The sequence below is a fragment of the Dendrobium catenatum genome, unplaced genomic scaffold (assembly GCF_001605985.2).
Source record: "Dendrobium catenatum unplaced genomic scaffold, ASM160598v2 fragScaff_scaffold_1074, whole genome shotgun sequence".
NCBI lineage: Eukaryota > Viridiplantae > Streptophyta > Magnoliopsida > Asparagales > Orchidaceae > Dendrobium > Dendrobium catenatum.
The window spans coordinates 746,580-757,941 of NW_021319536.1; positions in this window are offsets into that span (position 1 = coordinate 746,580).

Genomic DNA, 11,362 nt, shown 5'->3' on the forward strand with positions numbered 1-11,362 from the left:
GCATAAACTCATAGGCTCGAGTTATAACAATCTCCCCATTTTTAATGATGATAAATATTACAGGTTGGATTAACAAAAAAGAAAAAAATAGTTTATCCTTATTATAATAAAACTTTTAAAAAAGGGGAAATCAATTTTTTTTTTGTAATTTTTATTTTTTGAAAAAAAAAAGATATAAATACAATAATAAGTTATCCCCTTTTGACATTATCAAAAAAAGAAGGTGCACAAACAAATAAAATGAACCCTAATAAAAAAGACTTTGAAAATGAGAAAGTTACCTCTTGATTTTATTCAAAAACTTATTAAGGAATAGATTGACAATGCATAATCCAGAAAAGATTAGAAATTTAATAATTGTTAATCCAAGCTCAAGTTCTTTTAAAGGCTCAAATAATTTTTAATCAAATATCAAAATCAAGGAACAAATTAAAAGAAAAATACTGATTTTTTAAAAATTCTTTCATAAAACATATCAAATAAAAGATTAATACAAAAATTGGTAAATTAGGAATCATAATTTTTAAGCTCAACTATTAAAAATATCAAGGATTTTCTTAAGTTTTAAGAAATACAAGATAGGTAAGCATTACTTTTTATGAGCTCATTTTATGCCTATTGTCAGGTTTTTTGTGCACTTAGCACATCTTTTAATTTTCGATACACTTTATGTATCTTTCTCAATTTTGGCGTCATTGCCACTTTTTTTTAATATGTCATTTTTCTGAAATTTAAAAAAAAAAAGCAAACACATTCTATTGATAAAATGAACTACTTGATTAAAAAAATTATGAGATAGATTCAACAACTTGCAAAAGATCCCTATGTGATAAACAAAATATAGAGAGATAAAAAAGATCAGTTTAAAAATCCAATTTATAATATGATGAAGATTTTGAATCAAAAGTAAAATAACCTCTTTAAGAAAAGAGATAGAGAGACAAAATTATGAGTTTCCTTCCTTTGACTTTTTTTTCTTAAAGAAGTTAATCACAACTTACATAAGAATTCAAGAAAAATAGGAGGTAGGTTTTTTATTTTTAGAAAAGTGAACGTATGTGTTGAACAGAGAGAACTTCACAAAAAGAAAAATAAAGACAAATATAAAATTTTAAAATAAAGATAGAATGAAAAAAGAATAAACCTAAAGAAAACACATAAAATAAAAAAAAAGCACACACAAAAAAATAAACACACAAACAATGGTTTAAACATCATCTTGCTCCTTGTTTGATGATTCATAAGCAAGGTCTACCTATGAGATTTTTTGCTTTTTATTATTTGCTCTTTTCACAATTTGCATAGCTTTACCCTTTTCTTTTGTAAGAAGAGTTCTCAAATTATATCATTAATTTTTCATATGTCCAGGCTTCCTACATCCAAAGAAAATAATATCAGAAGAAATCTTAACATTCTTATCATTTTTACCTTTATTCCACTTATATTAATGCTTATGCTTTGGTGAGCTTTTTAATTTGCTTGATAAGTCATCTCTTTCGTCACCAACTAAGCCACTTTTCTTCATGTTTTTAGTGTTTAGTACTATCATATCTCCTGCATCTAAAAGTCTTTAGCCTAAACTTTACTCATAAGCAATGAGTGAGCCAATCAAATCATCAATAGAATATTCATTCAAATTTTTTGATTCACAAATAGAAACAACTTTGTCACCAAACTTATCAAATAGACAATGTAGAATTTTATTGACTTTTTAAAGTTTGAAATTCTTTACCTAAAGTATATAATGATGTCACAATTTAAATAAATCTTATATAGATGTCTAAGATCATCTCATAAGGTTTCATGCAAAAAAGTTTATAATCATGCATTAAAATATTTAATCTGGATTGGTTGATTTCACTAGTGCCTTCGTATATAGTGTGTAATTTATTCCAAATTTCCTTGCTAGTAGAATACGTGAATATAAACAAAAAATCATCAGGATTTAAAGCATAGAAAAAATAGTTTAATGATTTAGCATTCAATTGAGAATTGATTTGTTCTTCTCTACTCCATTGATTAAAAAAATATATTTTAATTTCATTTATAGTATGTGACAGTATAAAATAACCAGTTAAAATTATTTGCCACATTCGAAAATCAATTGATTGCAAGAAAGTAGACATGCAAATTTTCCAAAAATTAAAAGTAATATTTTCAAACAAAGGTGGTCGGGTGATTGAATAACCTTCCACAATTTACGATTACAAAAATTGACCATGGATCAAAATTCAAAAGTTTTCAAAAACTCATTTTTATGAATCCCACTCTGATACCACTTGAAAGTGCTCTGATGGTACTAGAAACTTCGTTAGGGATGTTAAGCCCTTATGAACTAGTCCCAAGGCTAATCAAAAGAGGAGGTGAATTGGATATTAAAACTTCTTTAACTAAAAATATAATCACATCCAAAACCAAGATTCAACATAAATAAAATCAAAGTGTATAAATTAAATATGGAAATAATAAATGAAAGAACACACCAGATTTATAGTGGTTCGGTCAAACATTGACTTACGTTTACTCCTCGGAGGCACCCTCCGAGTACTGCACTAAACTCATGTCTCTCCTTTAGCCCCCACAGCTAGGCGGAGAAGCCCTTACAAAATCACTTCCACCTTCCCCGGTGTGGCGGAGTAGCCGGGCCCTTTGACACCAAAGAAATCCTCTTCTTCTTAAAACTTCCCTCAAGATAAGCCTTGAATCTGATGGTACTAAGGTGCTAGCTTGTCAGAGCAACCGTGTGAAATCCCCTCCACACTCCCTTGAAACCCCCTTCAAGGATCTTCTCCCTCTCTCAAACTTCACCCTTTCCTCTATCCCTTTGAAGCTCTCTCTTTAAGTTTCCTCCAGAAGAATGAAGCTTCAATGGCCAACAAAGACACATACTAAGAGCCTTATCAAAGTTTAAATAGAAGAGATCTAAACAAGCTCATTAATTACAACTTGCCGACTTTATCGTCCAGGACGATATGAATATCGTCTTGTACGTTTAGTGCAAAATGAGCTCAATCAGCCAGGACGATTTAGGACGATCAGAAGGTTTTTATTCATATCATCCAGGCTGATATTATATCATCATGTATGATTAGTTCAAATCAGCACATATCGTCTAGAGCATCACCCTAAATAGAAGTTGTTTGATATGTGATTGTCCAAGAATAACTAAGGTTTTTGAACTGATCGTCTCAGCCGATCCTGCAATCATCCACGATGATGTGATCATATCAATCAAGACTTAATTATTTTTCTTAATTATTAGATTAATTTAGTTATAATTGTGTTGCATCATCCAGGACGATGTCCTAGATAATGTCAAAAAGTAAAGAATACCTAAATAGATATGGTGACTGATTCTTTCTATTTTGAGCCTATCGTCCCGACCGATATGAATATCGTCCAGGATGATGTGCTTAATGACAACTGCCTTAATCAGGATGCCCTAATTAGGGTTTCTATTTTCAGCTGATCGTCCAGGCCGATGTTTAGCTCATCCCGGACGATGTGAGCAAAAACAGAGAACTCTAAAATAGAAATAAATGAGCAAGATTACAAGCAAGCAAACACCTTACAAACCAAAAAATATATTAATGAAAATTACAAATAGAACATGTTCTATCAAAACTTGAGCCTTTTAAGGTGCATTGTAATCCTAAAATGTTAATAAACACAGAAAGAAAAATATATTGCAAATACAGTTAGACAACAGAAAGTGAGCCACAATATTTGTTATTATCAAAAGCATAAATTCATAGGCTCGAGTTGCAACAATCCTTATTTATTCTCATACTTCTTAAAGCATTTTTTTCAATTTAAAAGAACTAGGCATTTATTATAAAGAAATTCAATATTAAAGCCTTTGTGACACAATTGGCTAATACTAAGCAAGTTATATTTTAAGATTCAACTAACATAAGAGTTTTTATTATAAATTAGCTAGTTTTGTTAATTATACTTATACCTACCACCTTCCTAGTGTATTATCTCTCAAAATGACTTTACCACCACTCCTGGCTTCCAGTGTAATGAATTACTTTAGATCTTCCATTATATGCCTCGAGCAATCATTGTCCAAGTACTACATAATCTAACTAGACCTCCTATTAGAGCATACGTACAAATAAATCATATGTTAAGTTTGGGAACACAAGTAGGTTTGGGTCTCACCTTATGCTTAAATGTATTAATATAATGTTGTGATGACAATTCCTTAGGGATCCAAGCTAAATGTGTTCTATGATGTAGAGTGCAAGTGCATGCAATGCATCCTAACATACCTCCTTAGAAATGTGTTGGCTTACAAGTCTATATGGGAGATAGTATCTCTTCCAGGGGATGTATAATGCATATTATTTCCTAAGCTGTGCATTAAATGTATGCATAGGCCCGAGTGTATTATCATGCAGTACACTTAGTTTATGCTTTAAATATTCATTTACACTTTTTTATAAACCAACTTCTACCTTTAATACATGTTCATTATTTTCTAGTTCTAATACAAGTTCTTCTAATTATTTGAATGCTTCTTCTAACTCAATATGTTAATTTTTAAAGGATTCATGTGAACAAGTTATTTATTTATTGAGTTAATTTCTTCTATTAGTGATTCATGCTCCATAACTAATGAAATGTGCTCAATTATTAAACTTTAATGGATATTAGTTAAATGCTCATGTTATTCTTTTAAATTTTAAAGTTTCCTTTTCAAAAGTGAGGCTATGTTTTCAAGTTTTTATATGAGTCGTACATTCATTAAGATATGTAAAATAAATCATTATATGAAAGTTTGCATACCTCATCATTATCAGAGTTCCCAATGTTATCTTTAGTCATTAAGCACAAATTTTCTACCCCCTCTTTTGGTTCAATTCTGAAGAATCTAAACCTGAGTTTGTATAGAATGCTTTTTGAAGCTTTTGCTTGCCCTTTTTTGGAATTTTCTTTATCCTCACCCTTTTCCTTCGTAGGGCTAAACTTAATGGTGGGGTAACTTAATATGAAGTTTCTAGCTTCCTACACTCAAAACAAACTATGTTAGAAGAAAACTTACTAGATTTATAAGTTTTACCTTTGCTCTTATTTAAGGGACTCTTATGTTTACATTTCAAAAAGCTCTTGAATTGTTGTGTCATCAATGCAATATCTTCCCTCCCATCAACTCCTGAATTGTTACTCTCAGTGTCATCAGCCTTTAATGTCATTATTCGTTATTTCTTTTGATCACATGCATCTAAAAGCCTTTGGCTCACATTTTGCTCATAAGTAAATTAGCGAGCCCAAAAGATTATCCATAGAGTAAATATTATGATCTTTAGATTCTGTTAAAGAGATTTAACATAATTGAATATAAAATTTAATATGTTGCAAAGTAAATAAATTTTTTTGACCATTTAGTAAAGAGAATATCAATTTTTATGCCATTAATGATACAAGAAGGTAAAGCATATCCTATTTGAATCATGTGCCACATGCAAAAATTAATAAATTACAAAATGTATATAGGCAAATTTTTCAAAAATTGAATGGTATATTATTAAACAAAAGTGGACATGTAATAGAATACCCTTCAGTAGTATTATAGCTTTAAAAATTTGCTATTAGATCAAACTCTAGGTGCTAAAATAATAATACAAGAGAATCTGATTATGATACCAATTGTAAGTGCACAATTGTGCTATAATACTGAAGATGGTACACTAAAAAAGGGGGAGCTGAATTAGTGAATTAAAAATTTTCTTCAAAAATATTTTTGAATGAAAATCAAAACTTGATTTTATACAAAATCATTTGAATAACTGAAACAACGCAACTGAAGAGAGTACTAATTTTTGTGTTTTAAGATTTTATAAAATAACAATAATATATTTTTATTTCTTTTAAATTAAATATGAACCACAATCAAACACAATAATTTTTACTATCACTAGTTCAACCACAATAAAACCAGAGTGCATAAAATTAGATTATAACAAATAGAAGTACTAAAAGTAAATACGAAAAGTAAATAATGCAAACCAAATTTATAGTAGTTCGGTAAACGTGACCTACGTCCACTCCCCAAGAGTCCTCCATGGGTATTGCACTAAATAGTGACTCCCTTGAAGCCACAACTAGGCGTTAAAGCCCTTCTCCCTTACAATAGGTGAATACTGCACCTATACATATTCTTCACACCTAAAGACTCTCCTTTCACCTCCCCAATTTGGTGGAGTTGTTGAGTCCTCCTTTCACCTCCTCAGTCTGGCGAAGTCGCCGTGTACGCCCTCCTTTCACCTCCTCAGTCAGGCGGAGTTGTTGAATCTTCCTTTCACATCCTCAATCATGTGAATTCACTATGTCATTCTTTTACCTCAGTTTGATAGAGTCACTGAGCCCTCCTTTTACATCCTCACTGTCTTCCATATTTATTTATATATCATTTTAATAAGTAAATCACATCAAAATATTTGTATAACAATATATTTTAATTTAAATAAGTTATATTAGCAGTTTTTTTTGTGACTGCTAAATTTGACCTAACATGAGAATTTTGATAATTTTGTGGTATGTATGAAAATCTCCCAATGACATACACGAGATTTGAATCCAAGACCCCTTAATTGTGAGTCAAACTCCCAACCATCAAACCAAAGAGAGCAGCATGATTTTACGAATTTGACGGCTTAAAATCGTAATTGACCAAAAATATTAATTGCTTTTGGTTGAGAGTTTCTGTTTAATGCATGCGTACTCACATCTTGAACGTAAGTCAACTATAGGTCAAGGTATTGCATGTAAACGTTTGATAAAAAAAGGTCAGACTCCATTAGAACAAGTAATGCTTTAAGGTGTGAACAAGTATGAATGGAATCAGAAAAATAAAAAAAACATTCCTAAATCAACTTCAAGCAATTAGTCTAATTTATTGTGTGCTAAGAACCTCGCGGCAATCGTGAAGTCTATGCTTTTCACGAAGATTCACACTTACAAAAAGAGTAAAAAAAATGTAATAGACAATAAATTTTTTCTGAACATTCTCATGTTAGGTCCAGCAAGCATTAATATAAGAAAATGTATTCAATGCCATTCATAATTTTTTTATTTTTTTCATAAGAGTATTCACTCTATTTATTCTGTATAACATAGAGGTTGCCCATACATCAACCTATATAATATTTTGGAATGTGTCATATTAATGCTTGACCATATGATATTTTCTAAGAAAATTAAAAAAAAAATGCTAAGCTGTACAGGTTCATCTAACATAGCTTGTTAACACCCGGTCGTCAAAAATATCCATGGTTGATCTTCATAGCATAATGAGTGCTCCGTTACTCGTCTGATTTCTGGTATGCCAAAAGAAGAAACAATTGGAGAACCTATGGGAATGGAAAGCTTGCAGGAACATGGTTGGCAGAAGCATCAAGTAGGCATTGCATTCTCTGGCTATGTTCACAATCATGACAGAACATGCACAATTTATCAGGTTAGAACCAATATTCTAATCTTCTCTATTAAACTAACATTATGATATTTATTAATAGTTTAGTTTCATGCGCTTTATAGTAAAGACTCTTCTTTTTGGAAGTTATCCTAATACTTAAAAGGGAAGTAATTGTAATAAGCTTCTATTCTTTATATAAAGTAATGAAATTTTGGACAAAATCCTGATGGGTCACTTTAACTTGCATGTTTACTGCAACTTGTACATTTCCTTCTTTATGATGGAGAAATGTTTACCTTTCCAAAAAAACACAAAAGAAGGTAACTGAAATTTTTTTTCAGATGCAGAATTCATTATTTAAAGAATTAATAATATGAAACTTTTTCATCACAATCCCATTGGATGAATCCTTCATATGTACAAATGAAAAATAGTGATGGATATACAATTTCAAATGATGGTCAGCAAAAGTGCTTACCACAAAGTTAAGAGAAATTCTATAAAAAGATTTTATAATCATTTATATTATCAAAATAAATATTAAAAAAATTAGAATTGAGTATAGTTGCTAGCTAAGTTAGTGATTGTCATTGATGTGACGGGACAGACATGGTCGTGTTGTCAATTGTTAAGTATATCAGTGAGTAAGTTAGTATTTAGGCTAGCTGCCGACTTGTTGGTTTTACATTTTCAAATTTCATATTTTTTTTGTAATTTTTAACTATTTTCTTTGATATTTAATATTTCTTGCTTTAATAACTATAATTTAATAAATATATGTGCATAGTAGTAATAGTTAAAACTGCCACTATATGTACAGATGAATGGAGATTAGAATTACCACTTGTTGAGATTGTTGCAAATTAGTTTTTCGATTGTTGAGATTCTTGTAATATGCATGTTTTTTTATGATTCCAAATATTATTTTTTAATTACAGTTTCTCCTAACATATTTTGGATGTATTTTTTTTTTTGTACAAATATTTTATGAAAATCATACTCCAAATTGTTGAAGACTTCAAATCAGATTAGATTAGGGTTCATTGTAAATGGAGTATGTATTTTTCATTTTATTTTGTCTAAGAGAGTGATTGTAATTGAGTAACTATGCACACACACTTGGGGAGTTTTAAAATTTATAATTTTTTTCACTAATCGTACTATATGAATTCATTACATACACGACTATTTGTTCAGTTACTTCCTTCTACGAGCAGTTAAACAAACTGTAGAAAGAAAATTTTTCTAAGTGCTGATCGTAATGTACGAAGAGTTCTTCATACAGAAGACGTCTAGAGTATGAATTAGACGGGTCCCTTTTCGTCCCGACGAATTCAAAACTTTTTCTTAACTGATCCTATTGTATGATTCCTTATTCTAACAGACGATGTCCAAAGTACGAATTAGACGGGTCCCTTTTTGTCCTGACAAATGCCAATTTTTTTTGAACGGATCATACTATACAATACCCACGGGTCTCTTTTTGTCCTGACAAATGCCAATTTTTTTTTGAACGGATCATACTATACAATACCCTTTTCGTACGGACGACGTCAAGAGTCTAAATTTGACGGGTCCCTTTTCATCCCGATGAATGCCAAATTTTTCTGAACAAATCGTACTGTACGATGCCTTGTATGTACAAATGATGTACAAAATATGAAATGTGGGGAACATTTTTGTCCCAACGAATCAGAAAAATTTTCGTACAATACGAATTTGGTTTATACTGGACAATTATCGTGTACAAAAATATTTCGTACAGGTTCGTACACAACAATTTTTGAACTCATACGTATGAAGTGCGATCCTATTATACAATCGTACATGTTCAAAATGACAATTTTCAGTTTTCTGGATGGTTTTTAGTGTCTTTCATATAAAAAGTCCATTAAATTTGACATGAAAAGTGTTGTTCTTCATGATTTTTCAAGAGCAAGTGAAAGAGTGTTTGTGGGAGTGTTTGAAAGAGATTCTTGCAAGAGGAGTATGAAGGGATCACAAGGTTACTTAAAGGTAAGAATCTCTTTTGATTTTTGGTTACTATTATTCTTTTCTTCTATCTAGTTGCTTGAGAGAAGATCTTTGAAAGGTCGCTGATTCTCTGCCAATACTTGGAGGGTGTGAAAGGATGTTGGTTCTCTGTCGACACTTGGAGGGTGTGAAAGGATATTACGATTCTCTGCCGGCACTTGGAGGGTTTGAAAGGACGATGGTTCTCTACCGCACCAGAGATCGGTGGAAGAAAGAAAAATTATAAAGGCTTCTCTACCTTGCTATGGGGGCAAAATGAGAGTCACTTTGGTAATAGTGAAATACCTTAAGAGGGAGTCTTTAGAAAGTGGACGTAGGTCTTGTTGGACCGAACCACTATAAATTATTGTGTTCATTTTATTTCTACTTTTTTATTTTTCAGCATTTTAGTATTTGTGGTTGAAAAATTAAATTTGTAAAAAATATAAAGATCAATTTTTCCTTAATTACTAAGAGAATTTTTAAAATATCAATTCACCCCCCTCTTGGTTAGCCTTATGATATTAGCATAGGTTTAACAACCTATCCAAATTTAATAAGTGGTATCATATGGTTTCAAAACTCAATGTTTAGATTATTTTTTGAAAATGATAATGGCTACTTTTGGAAACTGTAATACACCTGACGGGTATTCGATCACTAGACCTCCGTTATTTGATAATATCGCTTTTAATTTTTGAAAAACATGTATATTTACTTTTCTTCAATCGCTTGACTATCGCATGTAGATTTTAATTCAAGAATGATATACTAGGCCAACTAGACTTTTAGATGGCATTAGAGTTGAAACACCCTTTGCTGACTGGACTGTAGAACAATGTGACTTGGCACAATTAAACACAAAATATTTAAATAGTTTGTTTTGTGTACTTAAGTCTAAAGATTGCATGCGGATTTAAACTTATAAAAGTTGTAAAGATATTTGGGATAGACTTTTTATTACATACAAAGGGACTAATGAAGTGAAGCAATCTAGATTATATATATTGTTATATAATTATGAATTGTTTTGCATGAAACCCAATAAATCCATATCTAACATGTACACAAGATTCACTCAAATAGTCATTTATTTGCATGCATTAGGTAGGAAACTAACGAATGCTGAAATGATTAATAAAATACTTCGTTATTTGCCTACTGTGTATGATGCTAAAATTACTACTATTACAGAGTCAAAAGATTTAAATGTGTATTCTATTGACAATCTTCTTGGATCACTAACTGCTTACAAGTAAGGAGTGATTCAAAGATAGATTGATGTAGGAGAAAAGCGAAATGAGAAGAATATAGCCTTAAAATCCTTAAAGTGGATAACTCGGAGAGTGATCAGTCATAACCTGAGGAAGAAGATGTTATTGCCTTGATGACCATGCAATTTAGGAGTTTTCTAAAGAGTAAGCAAAGGAGATGCCAATAGTGGAATCATTTCCATTCACTTTCAAACCCTTCTTGAATTCTTCTAGATGCACCAACCTAGGAATGGCAAGCTCTAGTAAGCACTCTCGAGTTACTAAGGGATCGTCATCCAGGGGTGGGGATGACAAATTATTATCTAGAGATTGTGAGACCTCGTTCCCTTACTGCTCCTCTCTGACTTGGATTTACCTCCCAGGATCGTCCGGGACAATAGTGAGATCGTCCAGGCCGATCTGTACTGTTCAAAATATCGGCCTGAAAAGAGTTCTGGGAACCGTCCAGGACGATCGATTTTGGTCTGATCGTCCCGGGACGATTTGGCGATCGGCCGAGCCGATCAGCCTAATGATATAAGAAAATCAGCTCGTTTTGAGGAGAGAGAAAATCATTTTTAAAACAAAATATCTGATTTGAGGAGAGAGAAAGAGAAAGGGAAAAGAGGAAAAGCTGGGTTTCGGAGGCCGCGGAGCGCTTTTCGTCCGACGC